Source organism: Ambystoma mexicanum, chromosome 3q (genome assembly GCF_040938575.1).
Source record: "Ambystoma mexicanum isolate Mex_15411 chromosome 3q, UKY_AmexF1_1, whole genome shotgun sequence".
In the NCBI taxonomy this organism is placed as follows: Eukaryota; Metazoa; Chordata; class Amphibia; order Caudata; family Ambystomatidae; genus Ambystoma; species Ambystoma mexicanum.
In genome coordinates, this window is record NC_090926.1 from 188926083 (window position 1) to 188943164 (window position 17082).

The following is a 17082-nucleotide window of genomic DNA, read 5'->3' on the forward strand; positions in this document are numbered from 1 at the left end:
TCAGTTGTATCGGCGAGTGGTCTGAATATGTTCTTGGATGTATATGGGAGTCTGTGACCCATGCCATTGTCATGATGCCTACCCCCGGAGCACCAGGCCAGGCCCAGCACCCCCGGGAGCAGGCATCATGCCCCCGGGTAAAAGCCCAGCGGCCCCTTATAGGGGCTCTTCGGACTCTGTCCTGGCGCCTTTGGCGCCAGGCTCATGTTGGACATCAGTCCTGGCGCCATAGGCGCCAGGCTCATAAAGGAAAGTGTTTGGTGCACTAACCTGATGCAGACCATGCTGCATACTCACCTAATGCAGACCATGCTGCATGAAGACCCAAGCCAAATGAGGCTTAGGAGGGACTATTTTTCTGAAGGGACTATTTTGTTACTTGGGTGGGGCTGTGGAAGAATACTTACCTGGGACTTCTTCCAAGGCTATTTAAGCCACGCCCGGACAGCCACACGTGCTTCGCATTGTTCTGCATCCCAGCATCTGAACGCTCACCGTGTCTGCTCCTGCACCTGGACTCCAGCCACGCCCGCCTTGAATCTGGAACACCTGTAAGGAAAGAAGAGAAGAGAAACGTGAAAACCAAGAACTTATTCAAACTTCTTACCTGCATCCGGAATCTTCACGCCAGCATTCTTGAAGAGAGACTTCCATTTAAAAGCATCGCGTTGCTCGCTGCAGCGCCGCGCTTCACTCACCTGTCCTCGAGACATCTCCCGGCTCCATCGCGGCTGTCAGCACCGGTCGCCACATCTCTGCACCTAGGGGAGAGAAGAAGAGACAAAAGGTGAGCATAGGGAACACAGGAGGAAAGCCGAATTTTCAGCCATAATACTTACCGGCTTTTCGTGGTGAACCATTCCACATTTCGGGTCGGCGCCGCTTCTTTGGCAGGTACCGCACCCCGGCCCCTATGGGGAAAGGGCAAAAGACATTACTGGGGAATTATAAAGACATTTAGAGGGGTCGCCCTCATCACTAACTCACCTGATTTTACCGTCGGCAATTTAACCCCTCAACGCATCACCTTCGTTCTGCACCTGAAATAAAGGACAGATCACAGGTTAGGAAGACAACATTAAAAGAGGCTCACACTTGAACTTTTGAATCTTCATACTTACGGCGTATCGCTCCGAAAAGTCAAGTGGATTTTGCCAGCGCCATTCTGAAAACCAGTGAAGTAACTGGACGAACGCGCGCCCCTGCACCAGAAGTTCATCCTTCCAAACCATAAGGTGAGCTTAAACAGGGGGTTTTGGAGGAAGTCAGAGAAGAACGAAGGGGGGAAAAGGGGAAGCAAGCACACTATTCTGCAGACAGTTAATTCCCCTTTCTCATCTGCAGAAGGATATTCCTACGGGCCAGACAAGCAAGATTTGGGAGTCCTGTTCAATCGGTGGTCCGAGTTCTGCGCTTCACGCTTGAAGAGGCCACAGCAACCCAGACTAGACCAGCGCCTCCGTGGGAGCCAGGTGAGCGTTACAGCCATGCTGTCTCCGTCTATTAGCCATAAATCTATTCTGGAGTGCATGTCATGGACTGTGGAGTAGTAGGTGTATTCTCTCCTGGTGGGATTCAACGTTCTCCAGGCGTCTTTCAGATGTAGATCCGCCATATGTAGGTGTATTGCCTGTGCTGCTTTGGTCAGTGTTCTAGTTTGTGTTGATGTGCGATCATGATGTACATCTAGAATTGTATTGAAATCCCCACCACATATCACCCGGGCTGTTGGGTATCTTGCTAATTTTTCGAATACTGAGGCATAGAAGTCTGGTTGGTCAATATTCGGTCCATATAAGTTAAGAAAGACAAATTCTTTATCATAGAGATTGCCATGAAGCAAAACATATCTCCCCTCTGGGTCACACTTAGCATTAATACATTCAAAAGACAACGTTTTCATCACCCAAACATGTTGGGATCCCCTATTTAGTAGCTCCTTACTCCATCACCACCACCCGCTGGATGCTGACCAATCAGCTTCCCAGCCTCATTGTGAGGCGCCCTCCGCCCGCCTGCCTAGACATGGATCACCCACCCGAGCCAGGCATTCCCCGCCAGCAGTAGTGTCCACACTAGTATGCCCTTCTTAGGCTCTGAGTTTTGTTTGGCCTTTAGTCCTATTAGTATTCTGCTTTGTACCTTGAGGACTTAGCGCCCTGCATTTGGGTCAGGCACCCCCACGGGCACCCCGGCCTCGCGCACCTCATCATGGCCGCTCACCCCATTTAACCACAGTCCGCTCAACAGCTCACTCTGTGCACAGCCAGGGACCGCGACCGCTGACAGCTTGTTCTGCAGCGCTCATCCTTTTTCATCCGCAGGTAAGCGCACGCGCATGCAACCACCACAGCTCTATGACATTGTGTACCTAATTCACGGCTGCATGTCTCACTTTAAAACGGGAACCCAGCCTCCATTTTACACCGTCCTCGCCAAGCATGCAATCCTGCACGGGCCCTCCCGCAATTCCGCCGCCTGTCCTAGAGGTTGTAATTTTAACATCACGGATGATTCCGTCCATTTGTTATTCACACTGGAACACACACGCTTGCATCAGCCACACCTGGTTCGTGGCTATCTGTGACCTGCACGTCTCACCTACCCTCACGTGCACCTTGACACTTGACTTACTCCGAGGCTTTTTATCCTAGCCCCGTGTTTCGCCTCTTTCCGCAGCCCCTCATGCTAGCGTTTGACTTGAGCGTACTCATCACGCCAGCCTGTTCTACCCATACTAAGCGCGGCAACAGGCCCTCAAGGTAAGCTTGCTCTTACCCCTTTTACCCTTAGTTGCTCCACAACTCCATATGGCCACTTCTAGGACCTCGAAAATCCTCCAGTGTACTGCTGACACTGCCTCTCCCTAAGCCACCGCGCTCCGAAGTTCCGGTAAGCAACGGTCCTTCTTGTATTGATACCTCTACCTGTGCTAGTTTTTAACGAATGTGCCCACTCCTATAACACCCCGTCTGTTTATTTCAACAGACCTCACAAGATACTTCCCGCCTTGGAATATCTCGTCCTGATGAAGGCCACACCATCAGAGTTCATCCAAGCTCACTTTCTGGCCGAAACACTGTCGTGTTGACTGTTATATTGTTTGCGTTGTCCTTGTTCAACCCCTCATTGTTTTGATGTATATGTGCTGACTATCACATGCTATCACCTCACTAAATCCACTGGTTTCCTTCCCAAGGACCACTCAGTGGATGTGTAAGCATTTAAAAGACGTTACAAATATTTGAAATTTGTCACTCACAAACTGGTTACTATACCTTCAAAATGTGTAAATACTGTTGTATCTTGTGTTACTCTCTATCAAGTGTATCTAAAAACACGTAAACTGCAGTTTTATTAAAAATCTAACTGCAGTACCCAGAACTGTCCTGATATATTTTTGTCAGAAGTCATTCACAGTTACTTGTACACACTTACCAAGGTGTAACCCCCATAGGTGTGTGTTCACCCTTTGTTAATCAGCCAGGTATTCTATGACCTTGCTCAATTTTGCTCTTAAATACGTGACTACCCACCTGCAAGGCATCAACCAGGTGCCCTTTTTGATAAACACTTTGCCTAATTTAGCCATTGTCAATGGGGCGATCGCTGCCATGTAAACCCTGATAATCTGCCGTTGCGTGCTGAAGTGTCTTCGTGCCTGATACCTGTGTGCTTTTTGCTTTACCAACCATCCTATGATAACAAAACCCCAAAACTCCCAAGTTAGACCCTCCCCCCTCCCTCACAGTTCCCCTAACTTTAACTATGTCGTTAGATATCCATCCCTCCCCTCCCAACAACATCTCGAGCACCTGCTACAGGGGGGGCTGCAGCGTCTCCAGTGCCCAAGCCAGCTTTACTTATAAGTATCGTGTCCGGTTCACGCATGTTGCTCTTGCACATTCTAAAAACTTTTGGAACGATGTTTCCATTGCAGCTTGAAACATGTACATTCTTTTTTAACATCCCAAATGTGGGCCTCCAGGAGGGAAGCCTCTGACGTTGCTGTTCCTTCTTACTTCGAGAACGTGGTGGCAATGTTTAGGCCTCAGAATTGTTTAGATCGCCCACACTTTAGGTCTGTCCATTTTTAGGGGGAATATGCGTTTCTATAAAGTTCGCCACTTCTTCTGGAAATGTGAAGAAATATGGCTTGTTTTGATGTTGGATTTTGAGCCTGGCGGGGTAGAGCATTGCATATTGCACTTGCCGTTCGCGTATCATTTTTTTGACTCCTGTGAATAGTTTCCTTTCCTGTTGGACCGCTGGAAAGATGCGAATAATATTTGCCTCCCATTTTAGCTCCTGCTTCTCTCTGGCAGTTTTTAGGATCAGGTCTCTATCGCTGTAGTTTATCATGCGTGCTATGATGGGCCTGGGATATGCCCCGGGTTTTGTCTTCGGGGCCAGTGATCTGTGTGCCCTCTCAACTATGAACATCGGCAACCATCCGGGATCACCTAATAGTGTACGTAAGAGGTCCTCTACCGCCTTCTCCATTGATCCTTTTATGGCCCCTTCCGGAACACCAATAATGCGGATGTTATTTCTCCGAGATCTTGCCTCCAAATCTTCACATTTGGATTTCACTGTGCCAAGTTCGATAGCCATTGTGGATACCGTACTCTTCAGGGCTTCCAAAGCGTCCTCAGTGCCAGATATCCTGGATTCTGCCTCAGTCATGCGAGTGGTTGTCTTGTCGAGTTGTGTTTTTATATTGGCGACACTCGCCGTGATACCATCCAGCTTGTCCGTGAGTGTCGCGAAGCCCTGTTGCATAGCCTGAAAAACAGCCTGGGGGTCCATCATGGTAGCCGGGGGGATCTGCTTCTCATGTACCGGCATTTCCTCGTCCCTCTCGGGCTCCGTTTCTCTCTGCATCATGGTCGTGTATTTATCGATAGTTCCTCTGCCTTTCCTCGAGCCAAAGTTTATTGGGCATCTTCCCTGGTCTGGGAGATGTAGCTTATCCTAGTGCTCAAGGGAAGGGCTATGATAATTCTACCACGTTTTACTCTGCGCTATATCGTCTCGTCGTCCCAGGCACCCCGGACGCTGTGGCGGTGGAATCAGTGCCCAGCCGTTGCTTTAATTGGTAGCCTCTGATGTTTCTTATAGATCTGTCATATATGGTAGAATGGAACGTCAGTCCCGGCGCCTGGGCGCCAAAAGTTCCAGGGGTTGAGGTCTAGATGTGGGTTGCTTAGGTGGTACTGAGGGGTCCTCCCGCGTTCGCACCGAGAAGCAGAGCACACGGCTCTCACTAAGCTGGGGAGTCAATGGCGCCCATCTACGAGGCAGAAGCAGATGGAAAAAAGTCTGTTTTTTTATCGGGGCAACCGCCTGTCGCACAGCCTCCTAGCTAGCAGGGGGCAGCGGTGTAGTTCGCTGGGCACGCGGATGGCAAGGATTTGCACGCAGGGAGCAGGAAAGGCCTACCTCTGCAGCCGCAGTCCGAGCCGGGAGCGGGCCGCCTCTCGCACGAGTCTCTGGAGTGATGAAGGCGGAGGGGGCCTGTAGGCGCTCCACAATACTCAGGGCAACCGCGACTCTCCCCTGCTGGATGGATGAAATGAGCGGTCCGCTGCCGCCGCACCCGCCGTCTCGGGGCGGGGCTCCTCTCCCCTCTCGCCGGCCGCCGAGTCTCGGGCTGTCACGCCGGCCATCTGGGTTCTTATCTCTGGAATCGCTGCACTGATCAGCCCAAATTTCGTGTGGGTAATCTGATGATATTGTTACCCGTTCTCTGCCAGAATCGTGGGAAACAGGAGCCAGCAAATTATCTTTCCTGGCTCTGAGGCCCTCACACGAGAGTCGCCATTTTCTCGCGTGTGCAACAGCGCCCCCATACTTATTTCTGTCTAATAATTCACGCAAATTATAAATTTAATTTTTCCCTTAAAGTTCTTCTTCAAATCAAACATTGGAGCTATTCCTTGGGCCACTGCCCTGCTGGTACCACTGATCCCCGAAAATGTCTGTAAAACTTTATGGATATAAGCAGAGTTAGGCTTCCATGTACCAATTGGTTCCTATTCTTCGTTGAGTGTATTTCTACTACCTATTTTTTTGTTAGGAGTATCTGCCTGTTTTTACATGGTGCAACTGGCTGTTCCTACACCGATATGTTGGGATGGTTATGAGTAAGTGTTCTCACTGCTTTGTTCTCAGGACAGTGTAATGGAAGCAGTGGCCCCGGAATGTTTAATATCACACTCTGTGGCACAGCAATTCTGATGCAATTATTCTTTTGACACACATTATGGAATGTGTTACATTGGAACTTAATTATTCAATTCTAGTGGCAAATGAACTCTTATTAGCCATTATTCCATCTGCCCAATAATGTATCAGGTCTGAATCTTTTGGAAGCCAAATGAGTTATGCTAATATTTAAAATTTGTGTCACATTTTCAGATATTTATTCCATTGCCATAAAATATGTTTTACGTTGCCTCTGAGCAGTGTTTTGTAAGAACAATTCTAATTGCATGGGACCTGATTCAAGGAAGTTTAACAACCCACCCACAAAAAACACTTACACTATTGTTTCAGGTCCTTTTTAGTGCAAAGACATGCTGGCACTTTGTTAGTCCAGTTTTAAAATCACATAAAATTCAGGTTTTGATGCTTTTTATTGGACTAACTCTACTCTACTAAGTAGAGATGGAACAGTGCATTGGCTTTCGAAGTCCCACACACTTCTTCATCAGATGCTAAAGAGTGAAATCATTGGTAAAGAAATAAACACAGGACGATTCATTTCAAGGCAAAGAGAAAAAAGAGGACACATTTCATTTTAAACTTAATATGCTAAATGAACTGTATGCATGGAATAGAATACATGATTGAAATGTCTGTTCTACCTAAAAGATCATACAAGCTCATAGCAGGCAACACAGATGAGGCTCGAACACAGCCCTCATTGCTAGCTGAGATTTGTATTTAAAGAAAAATCCTTTTCACATGTAATTTTTGAATGTAATATGGTTTCAAACAGTTACGCACAGTCATAAAATGGGCCACCATCATTTCCTAAAACTAATGATCTTGTTTTGCACGCCTCCAGTTGAGAGTTGCTCTTTAAGAATACACACCTTCTTCACCTGCAGCTGCTGAATGTCATATGCTTCCAAAGGGGAGCCCAGGCGGCAGGTAATTTCCCAAAATTACTGATGCTAGTTTCAAAGACATGTTGAAGTGAATGTTTCCCTAACAACTAACTTGAAAGCAGGTCAATATTTTATTTTCCTCAAACTGAGTCTAAAATTGTGTTTTGCAGCCTCTGCGAAGTGTCAGGACATTGTAGTGATTTCAATGCAGCTGCTAAGTGCATTACCTTAGTATGCCTGCAGCTTCACAATGCTTTCTTGTTTGCATACAGTATGGCAAATGCAAAATATATTACCCATTTTAAGCGACATCTGCTGTTATTTTAGTGCATCTCGTGCTCAATAATGCGCGGCAACCATTTAAGCTTAGATACCCAACATGATAGAAACATGGGGTTTGCTTCCAGTGAATGCTTTCATTGTGCAGTACATTTAGCACCTGCACCGATGAAGCAGTTCCTTGGGGTCAAAGTGCCTGCATCGTGTACATGTTCTGTAATACACAGGCTGAACAGTAGCTTCTTAAAAACTGCTGCTCACTGTAAGCTCCCCTCACACACTTGCTTACACCAGACTGACTGCCAAGAGCTCCAGTAGTTCAACCATCAAACAACACGGATTCTTTGCTTTGCGTGGCACTTAAAATGACGAAAAGAAAGGAATTTGCAAGTTAGAACTTCTACTGGCATGACAAAGGTCCGTGTACCACCTTAAAGTAAGGAGCTGATTCTAAGTGCCACCAATAGGGCTGGTGCAAGTCTGCACACAGTAGTTGCCCAGACCAGGTCAATGGAGAACAAACTGCTCAAGAAAACGTCAGCGCCCCCAAAGGCCAAGAGTGAGAAAAATGGTGTCCTCACAGAAGAAGGTAAATTACTGTGCTCTATGGTATCGCTTGCACTACTATAATTGCCATCTTTTTTTTCTAAACTATGGGGCTTGGTACTGTTTGAAATTGGGATACAGTATTGTGCATTGTGTTCTTCTCAGTTGTGAAGGTGTAATTCCCTTTCCATTGGCAGATGTCTTTGATATGTGGTAACGGGACTATTTGTTGTGTTGCTATTTCCATTTGTGAGGGTCCATGACATTAACATATTGTAAGTAAGAAAGACCTCTCCTGCAAAGACTTTTTAGTTGCAGGGGATTTTCCATGGGCTGTACATTCTGAGAAACGTGGCCCTTCTAATAGAGACTGTCCAAACAGCATGGTCTGTTGGCTTCACAGCTCACGTGACCGGGAAGGAAGAATCAGAGGAGGAAGCACTCATTTCCTCTCCCCAACATTCCCCACCTTCAACCCCAGCACCCCCAAATATCAATAGAAGAGCTCCCCACACTGTTCTCACCTGCACTCTTTTAGCTGTCTCCCCAGTGCCTAAACCTAATCAGGTTGCAGCAATATATTTAATAAAACAAAGAGTGAAGTGTGTGTTGTCTGTCTGCGCCAAGGGAAAGGAGGGTGCAGGGTGGGCAGATCATGCCTTTGGGAAATACAAAAAAGGGGGGTGGGCAACCTACTCAACTTAAAACAGCTGTTTGGTATCATGGGTGTCTCTTATTAAGGTTGGTTAATGACTGATCGAAGATTCAGTGTCATTTTTAGTCATGGTTTATTGGTTATTATTGGTTATTATTATCATTACTTATGTCCATATATTTTTCTGCACCAACTTATTTGAGGGGGCATCGAAACCCTGCAACATGTAGAGCATTCTCTCCCATGCCCCACTTCCCACTCTTGACAGCACCACCAATCACGGTCAAGTAACGCCCTCCCTCCTCACATCAGGCTAATTGATTCTCATGCGGCCTTTCATAAGGCCATCAAAACCAGACTCTCTGTATGAATCAGCATGTATTTCCTGACTCTAATTCTGTATCTGTAACTAAGTAACCTGGTAGTCACCTATTTCTGTATGTGTAACCTTGTACCCTGCACCCAGTCTACTTATGATGGGTGGCTTTCCTGTAACCCTGAATCAAGCCTTCTTAAGTTTATTTTACAGAGCCTCGATGCCTGCGGGCTGCATTGCGCTCTACAAATCCAAATAAGTAAAGCATTGCATGGCCAAAAGACCAGCCATGCACCGCTGCACCCGAAATGTCTGTTTCTCTGCCCACATTGTGAATGATGAAGGATCACATATTTGCTGCCGTCACATTCCGTTCAATGACCACTTGTAAGAGATAAAGGGACAAACCATCTATTTGTGCAGAAGTTTTATTTAATTAACATTGCAGACATAAAACAAATGAAATGAGCATGTAATAAAATATGTACATATGGGTACATGCGTGATGGGATGCCCAACCCACAGTACAATGTTTCATGGCCAAAGACCCACTCCACTGCACCATCCTTCTCCCCTAAAACGGCACTTTGTGCATCCACAGTGAGACTGATGCATTCTTTATCTCCACTATTTTTAAATCAGTGTTGTTTACAATGACTGGATCAGCACATCATAGTAGTTTTTATAGTTCAGGAGAGAAAAAAAGTGCCCAGGAGTGACACAGAGGGAAATATCATGAGCATATTGAATTTGCAAGTGTCATTTTGCCATATAGCTCTTTTTTCCTGTGGAAATGCTCATCTTGGCAAACAAATTCAACAAGATAAAGCACAATGGAAAGTGGCAGCTTTGACCGGACTTACACCTGCAGATATGGTGGCAGCCATCCAAATCCGAGCACAAAGTAATCAGAATAATAACCGTGCCAACCATGTCCAAATCATTGTCCTACACTCTTGTGTTTATCGATAGATGATAAGAAACAGTTTGTGGTTGACTGTCACGCTTGCTGCACAACTCACTAGCCAGCACTTACCTGACTGGAGGATGGATTCTAAGTGGTGGCTTCCCCTTGTGGCCCAAGGAGAGGGGTGGCAGTACACGGCATTCGTTAGGCCCGGCACAGAAACACTGGAGATGTTGCCCAGGTCCCTGCTGATGGGCAACGCCATGTGTTCCACTGTGCGCAAGTGTGGACAAGCATTGCGTCCCACCGATTGCACGGTGTGGTCAACACACACTTCAGATAGGAGCCTCTGTTCAGGGCTAGTGGTCCATTTAAATCACCCTTTCCAACCGTTCAGGGCATCTTCATGTTTCCTCTTACCTCTCTTCTTTTCCCCTTGTTCCCGTTTCCTGCCTCCAGTTCTTGTCCCACTTCTAGCTTGCTGCCTTGGTCAGCATTCTCTTTCTGACCCCTCCTTCTTTTCCACCTGCCTGAGCCACCCATTGCTTCTGATTTGCCCTTCTTCTGCCATGTTTCCGTGGTCCTTGCCAGCCTCCTGCCTTTTGCCTGGTCCCTGCCCTCCAGTGGACCATGCCAGCTCCACCTGGCTCTACATGGGGTCCCCACCTGCCCACTGGTCATGATTACCTGCCTCCTGATCCTGTATGGACTCTGTACTCCTTGTTGGTTATTGTCTCCTAAAACACGGAATCCGTTACAGCGTCTGGCACTCTCTCTGCATCATGTTAAGCCCGGAAAGCTGTACTGTGGTACAAGGGTGGCTACTCAAGAGTACCCTTCCACGTGACTTCCGCGGGGGATGTTTGAGGTGGCTTCTGAGTATTGCACCTTTTATCAGAGTCATCATCCTGGAATCCAGCAGCAAGGCACTTATCCCTGTATGCAGAGGAGACGCTTCACCAGTATTCACTCTTTCATGAGCAGCTCAAGCACTGTGTAGTAATTGACAGATTAAGGCACCCACATTCTGGCCCTGAGATGGATGCCTTACAGAAATTGAGGAATGTAGTACAGACCTTGAGACTGGAAGTTGCGATCTTGAAGCAAGAAAATGGGCCTCATTACAGGTCGGGCGGTCCGGAAATAACAGTGGCGGTAAACCCGCCGCCACTGTTCATTCCGGACCACCCGATCCCGACTCCTGCAGGCGAGAGGTCATGTTCCCGCCGAACACCAGCACCATCACGTGATGGTGCCAGTGTTTCCACTTCCCCATTCCCATTGAGTCCTATTGGACTCAATGGGAATGGGGATTAACCAAATTCCGCCTCCGGAATTCCCGGGACACCAGGGTCGTAATGCCCTGGTATTTCCGGGAGTCATGGAGGCGGAATGGTAATATGAGTCCGGCGGTAACCAGGCGGTTTTACCACCTTGGTTACCGCCGGACTCGTAATGAGGCCCAATGTCATACTAAGGGAGCTGTTAACAAGGACACCGCAGCCTCCATTACAGCATTTACCCTAAATGGTAAACCATCACATCCATGCCTTTTGAATTCCTTAAAACATCTAATGACCTTGCTTCGTAAAGCTGAAACCTAGATGTCTAAAAGCGCAAAGTGACGTCAATTCTCAACTCTACTCTTCACCTGCAATATTCTAATTCCCAGTCTCTCACTCAAGCTAAGGCCAATTATTTTCAGTCAGTCTTCCTCTCCTATCCCTCTTCTATTTGTACTTCTGTTGCTGATGGTTTTTCAAAGTTTTTCATAAGGTTTGTGATTCCACACTGTCAATAAATCACCCAGGCCTGTCGACCCCTGAATCTAATGCTTTTAGTTCCCTTGTTTGTGGTCAGTATGTTTCTTCTTTTGGTTTAAAGTCTGAAAAGGTTATTTCATGCCTTCTGTTGCTCATTCTCATCCCACTGCAACCCTTTCTGATCCACTGCCTGCTTCTTTAATTAAATCGGGTTTACCTTAATTTGCTCTTGTCTTGACTATTCTCTTTAATCTGTCTTTATCATCTGGGATATTTCCAAAATATTTTAAGGTGGCAACTATTACCCCTCCATTAAATAAACCTTCTTTAGATGCTACTGAACCTTCACATTTCTGTCCAATCTCTGTACTTTGTTATTTGCTCATGTTGCTTGAACATATTTCCCATTTCCAGTTTACTTCCTTTTTTTAAATCTACTTCCTTTGCATCTATCTGGCGCTTGCCCAGGCCTTTCCACCTAGATGACTCTTCTTTCTGTTTCAAATACTATTCCTCATGGTTGTCGTGTTAAATTGTCATATATTTTAGCTTTGTTTGACCTTGGTGCAGCTTAAGCCATGGTGGATCATATATCTTTGCTTGCTAGTCTGTCTTCTTTGGGGATTTCTGGCATTGCTTTTCAGTGGTTTTCTTCTTATTTACCCAATTGTTTCTTTGTTGTTTCATGGAGCACTTTCTTCACGTTCATATCCTCTTTCATATGGTGTTCCCCAGGGTTCAGTTCTAGGTCCACTTTTATTTGCTCTATACTTCATCTTTGGTTTCCTTGATTTCTGAGAATGGCTTTGAAGCACACTTTTATGCTCATGACTTTTACATTTTCCTTTCTTTTCCTTCATTTGACACTTCTATTCATCAGTGACTCTTTGCCTGTCTTTTAGCTGTTAAATCTTCGATGTCCTCTTTGTCTTAGTTCTAAAAAAATGAAATTCTTTTTTCCCCTGCTTCTTCTTTTCTATCGCCTTCCTTTAGTTATTTTCCTCCACTTAAGCTTTCGGCTGAGCTACAATCTCTGAATTTGGGTTTTATTTTTGATTCAGCTCATTCATTAAAGTTTATTTTGGAAATGAATTCCATAAAACCACCACCAGGAGGCGTGCGGATGACGGTAGCCTAGAAGCGCTGCTCCGTCAGCCGGGCCCTTTGAAGTGATTCTTGCCCTCACTTTAAGCCCCCGAGGTGAGGTGTTGATCCCGCAGGTGGCTGGCTGACCCTGTGGGCTGCATTCGGGCCGAAACCTGGAGAAAAATGCACCCGGCAAAGAGGAGTTTCAGCTCCTTCCTGTTGCCGGCGCAAAGGAGGGACAGAGAAGAGGAGCCGCGGGACGGGAAGACAGCAGAGACCCAGCAGTCTTGGCGTGGGTATGGGCTGCCCGGCCCCCGCACCTCTTTCAGACCCAGAGGTGAGTGGGTGGAACGGGTCTGCCCCCCTTGCACACAGGAGCGTGGGAGATGTGATGTCACAACCACGAACGACACATGCGCGAGCCTCGCTCTGGGTCGCACATGCGCATTGGTAATAAAGAACGTCCGTGCGGCAGTTGCCGCCGGGACTCCGGACGACATACACGCGTGTCCCGTGTCTCGTTGTGTGAATGCGTGTGTGCGAGTACGGGGGAGCCCGAAGCACGGGCTCGCCCACAACATCTGGCGACGAGGCGGGACGCGAACGGAGCGTTTCGTGGACACAACGCTACGTGTCAACCGTTGCAACGTTATACCGTTGAGTTCCCGGAATCCAGCGGGAGCAAAACGGATGTGTTTCCATGAAAATGGTGTGGCAGTAGCGGCCTGGAAAGGTGCTCATGCGCTGCCCACACTATAAGGGAACACCGCCACACAAATTTTTTGAACCCTGGCAGTCTTCAGCAGGAGGACTGCACTTTAATCAGTGACCACAGCACGAGTGGTGACAAGTTGGACACAGAAGCATAGAGGAACACCAAACAACTGGAAGGTCCTACGGCTACGTTACTCCTCACGGCGCAGTGGGTCGAGGTACGTCTATTTGTCTGCTCAAGTCAGGTTTGCGGCCTCTGACCCCGGTAGGAGGTGCCTGTGAGACCTGCGAACATGGCAGGAAGTGAAGGAGAAGCAGAGGCAGCGCAGGTGGTGGTGTGGAGACCACAGGGGTCTTTGTTACCCATGCAAGAATTTGACACGTCGGGCCCCCCCCTCGAAGTTGGGCCCAAAATGGTTGTTGTGGATAAAAAAATTGGACATGTGCTTTACTGCGACAGGAGAAACCGATGACGATGCAAAAAGGGCCACTCTGCTATACTCTGCTGGTATGGTCGTCCTGCACATTTATGAATCTCTCAACCTGCAAGTGGCAACCTATGACGCAGTCAAAACTCCCTTAAAGAATAATTTCATTCCATTGTCCAATGTAGACTATGAGAGATTCCTTTTCTGTGGTGAAAAACAAGGGGAAGAGGAGTCGCTTGATCAATTCTGCGCGCGCCTGCGACAAATGGCCACGACCTGTAGATGGGACAACGATGAGGCCATGATCAGAAATCAAGTGATCCAGGGATGCAGCTCAGGCAAGCTTCGCAGACAGGTGTTGAGGGAGTCGGGCTGGACTCTTGTACAGATCCTGGACAGTGGGAGAACATATGAACTGGCTGAATCAAGGGATGCCAAAATGGACGCGGCGGTGCGTCCCGGCAGGTCAGAAGAGGCATTTGCAATTGGGAAGCAGTCGTCGTCGAAGGCAAGGTGGAGCCAGAAACGCCAGGAGGTGGGTCCAACACAAGGGGCTGCGTCCATATGTCAATACTGCGGGTATGATTTACCACACTCTGAGGACTGTCCCGCCAAATCGAGATCCTGTGGCAAATGCAACGGTCCAGGACACTATGCCCGAATGTGTTGTGCTCCAGCACCAATAGCTATACAAAGGGGACCGGCCAGGTTGATGGGCGCCGGTTCAAGGAGGCAAAGGAGCATTGCGACATTGGAACAGGATGTGCAAGACCTAAACATCGCCGAAGAAGAGGAGGAAGATGAGGTGTTCTTTATTTCGAACATAGCGACAGGGACAAAGAAAAAGAGGCAGCCCAAGTGTGTCGTGGACATTCAAGGGGTGCCGACACAAGTGCTGATTGACACGGGAGCATCGGTGTGCGTACCTGCCTCCAATGACTACCAGTCAATCCCGGTGCCGCCTCCATTAGACACTTCCAGGGCAAAGATCTTCACTTTTGGCGGAGACACACCACTCCCCATTCAGGGCGTGTTCGTGGCGCCTGTGTCCAAGGGCAACATGACCATAAAAGCCCGTTATTTCGTCACCGACGTTAGCCCCCACTCTCTGCTCAGCTGTGCGGCGTCAGAGGCATTGGACCTTGTACATTTGGCGTTTGAAGTTTATCAAGTAGATATTGAGCAGTTGTTGGCCAGATTCTCAGGCATTTTTAAAGGAGTGGGAAAGTTGAAAGCTCCTCCTGTACGTCTACCTGGCATTTTTAAAGGAGTGGGAAAGTTGAAAGCTCCTCCTGTACGTCTACACATTGACGGTACCATCAGGCCTACAGCTCTCAAACATCGACGGATCCCGTTTCATTTCCGGGATCAGGTAGAGGAAGAACTCCGCTCACTGATCCAAATGGACATCATTGAAAGGGTGGAAGGTCCGACGCCCTGGGTCTCGCCCATAGTTGTAGCCCCCAAGCCAAAACAGCCGGGAGCGGTGGCCATTTGCGGCTATCAAAAGGGAGAGACATATAACACCCACTCTTGATGACATTATAGGAGAGCTGCAAGGGGCGAGAGTGTTCACGAAGTTGGATCTGAGGTCGGGCTATCACCAGCCCAGATTCACGTTACATCACAACATTTACGACGCATGATGGCCTCTATCAGTTTAAGCGCCTGAGCTTCGGCATTTCATCTGCTGCGGAAGTTTTCCAAAATACAATCAGGGGGGCACTAGCAGGACTGAAAGGTGTATTAAATATGAGCGATGACATCTTGGTCTTTTCCGAATCTGAGGCAGAACACATGAGAAGATTGGAACTCACCCTGAAGAGACTGGAGGAGTTGGGTCTTACCCTGCACCGTGAAAAGTGTGAGTTTTTCAAGGACAAAATTTGCTTCTTCGGTTTCATCTTTCATGCCAGCGGCGTGTCACCCGATCCTGCAAAGGTCAAGGACATTCGAGAGGCCACAGCACCCCAGCCCCCACGGAGGTAAGGAGCTTCTTGGGGATGGTCAACTACTGTGGGCGTTTTATTAGGGGCCTGGCTTCCTTGTCGGAACCCCTCAGGGCGCTAACCAAGAATGACGCTGTGTGGGTGTGGGACAGGAAGGAGCAGGAGGACTTTCAGGTCATCAAAAATGCCCTGTCGGATGGGGATACCATGGCGTACTTTGCTCCCACCGCAGAGTCCGAGATTGTTGTGGACGCCAGCCCGGTGGGTGTTGGGGCGGTCCTGATGCAAGCGGACAACAGAGGGGATATGCGACCGATCGCTTACGCGAGCAAAGCGCTCACAGACACGGAAAGGTGATATTCGCAAATAGAAAGAGAGGCCTTGGCGATTCTTTGGGGCTGTCGTCATTTTCGTCTATGCATCTTGGGCAGGCCTGTTGTGGTCGTGACTGATCACAAGCCCCTGCTGCCCATCCTGGCGGGAGTGTCATCAAAGCCACCGCCCAGAATAGAATGATGGATGTTGGCTCTTATGGAATATGGGGTCAAGCTTGTGTACAGACCGGGGACCAATAATCCGGCAGACTATCTGTCTCGCCACCCAAACCATGAGAAGGCGGAACAGACCAACGAGGCATCTGACTGTCAAGGGCTGCTGTGTCACGTTGTGGAGGGTGCGTTGCCGGTGGCACTGTCCAGGCTCACCATAGCGACAGAATCGTCCAAGGATGAAGTGTTTCACATTATCAGAACGGCGGTGAGGAGCGGTGATTGGAGAGAGGTGCTTCAGAACAACTCTAGGCGCAAGGCAGATGCCCAAAGAGATCTTCAGGCACTTTGGAGGGTGAGGGACGAACTGTCCATTTCAGACGACGGACTATTGCTGAGAGGGAGGCAAATTGTGATCCCACAGGTACTGAGAACTCACGTAATGGAACTAGCCCACATGGGGCATCAAGGGGTCGCCAAGACCAAGGCGAGACTCCGACCCAAAGTTTGGTTCCCCGGCCTAGAGGGAATGGTTGAGCTCTTTGTGAGAAGGTGCTTACCATGCCAAGCAGCGAGTCCGGGGGAGAGAGCCCCGCCTATTAGCTTGATGGAACGGAGCGAAAAGCTCTGGGGAACTGTCCATGTGGATTTTGGATCGACGAGGCGAGGCATGTATTTTCTGGCGGTGGTTGACCAATGGTCAAGATATCCCGCGGTGGAGGTAGTGGAAGGCACGGCTACTGTGTACACCACTAGGGCCCTGGACAGAATGTTCGCAACACATGGTTTCCCCGAACTATTATGCTCAGACAATGGCCCTCCATTTACGGGCGGCC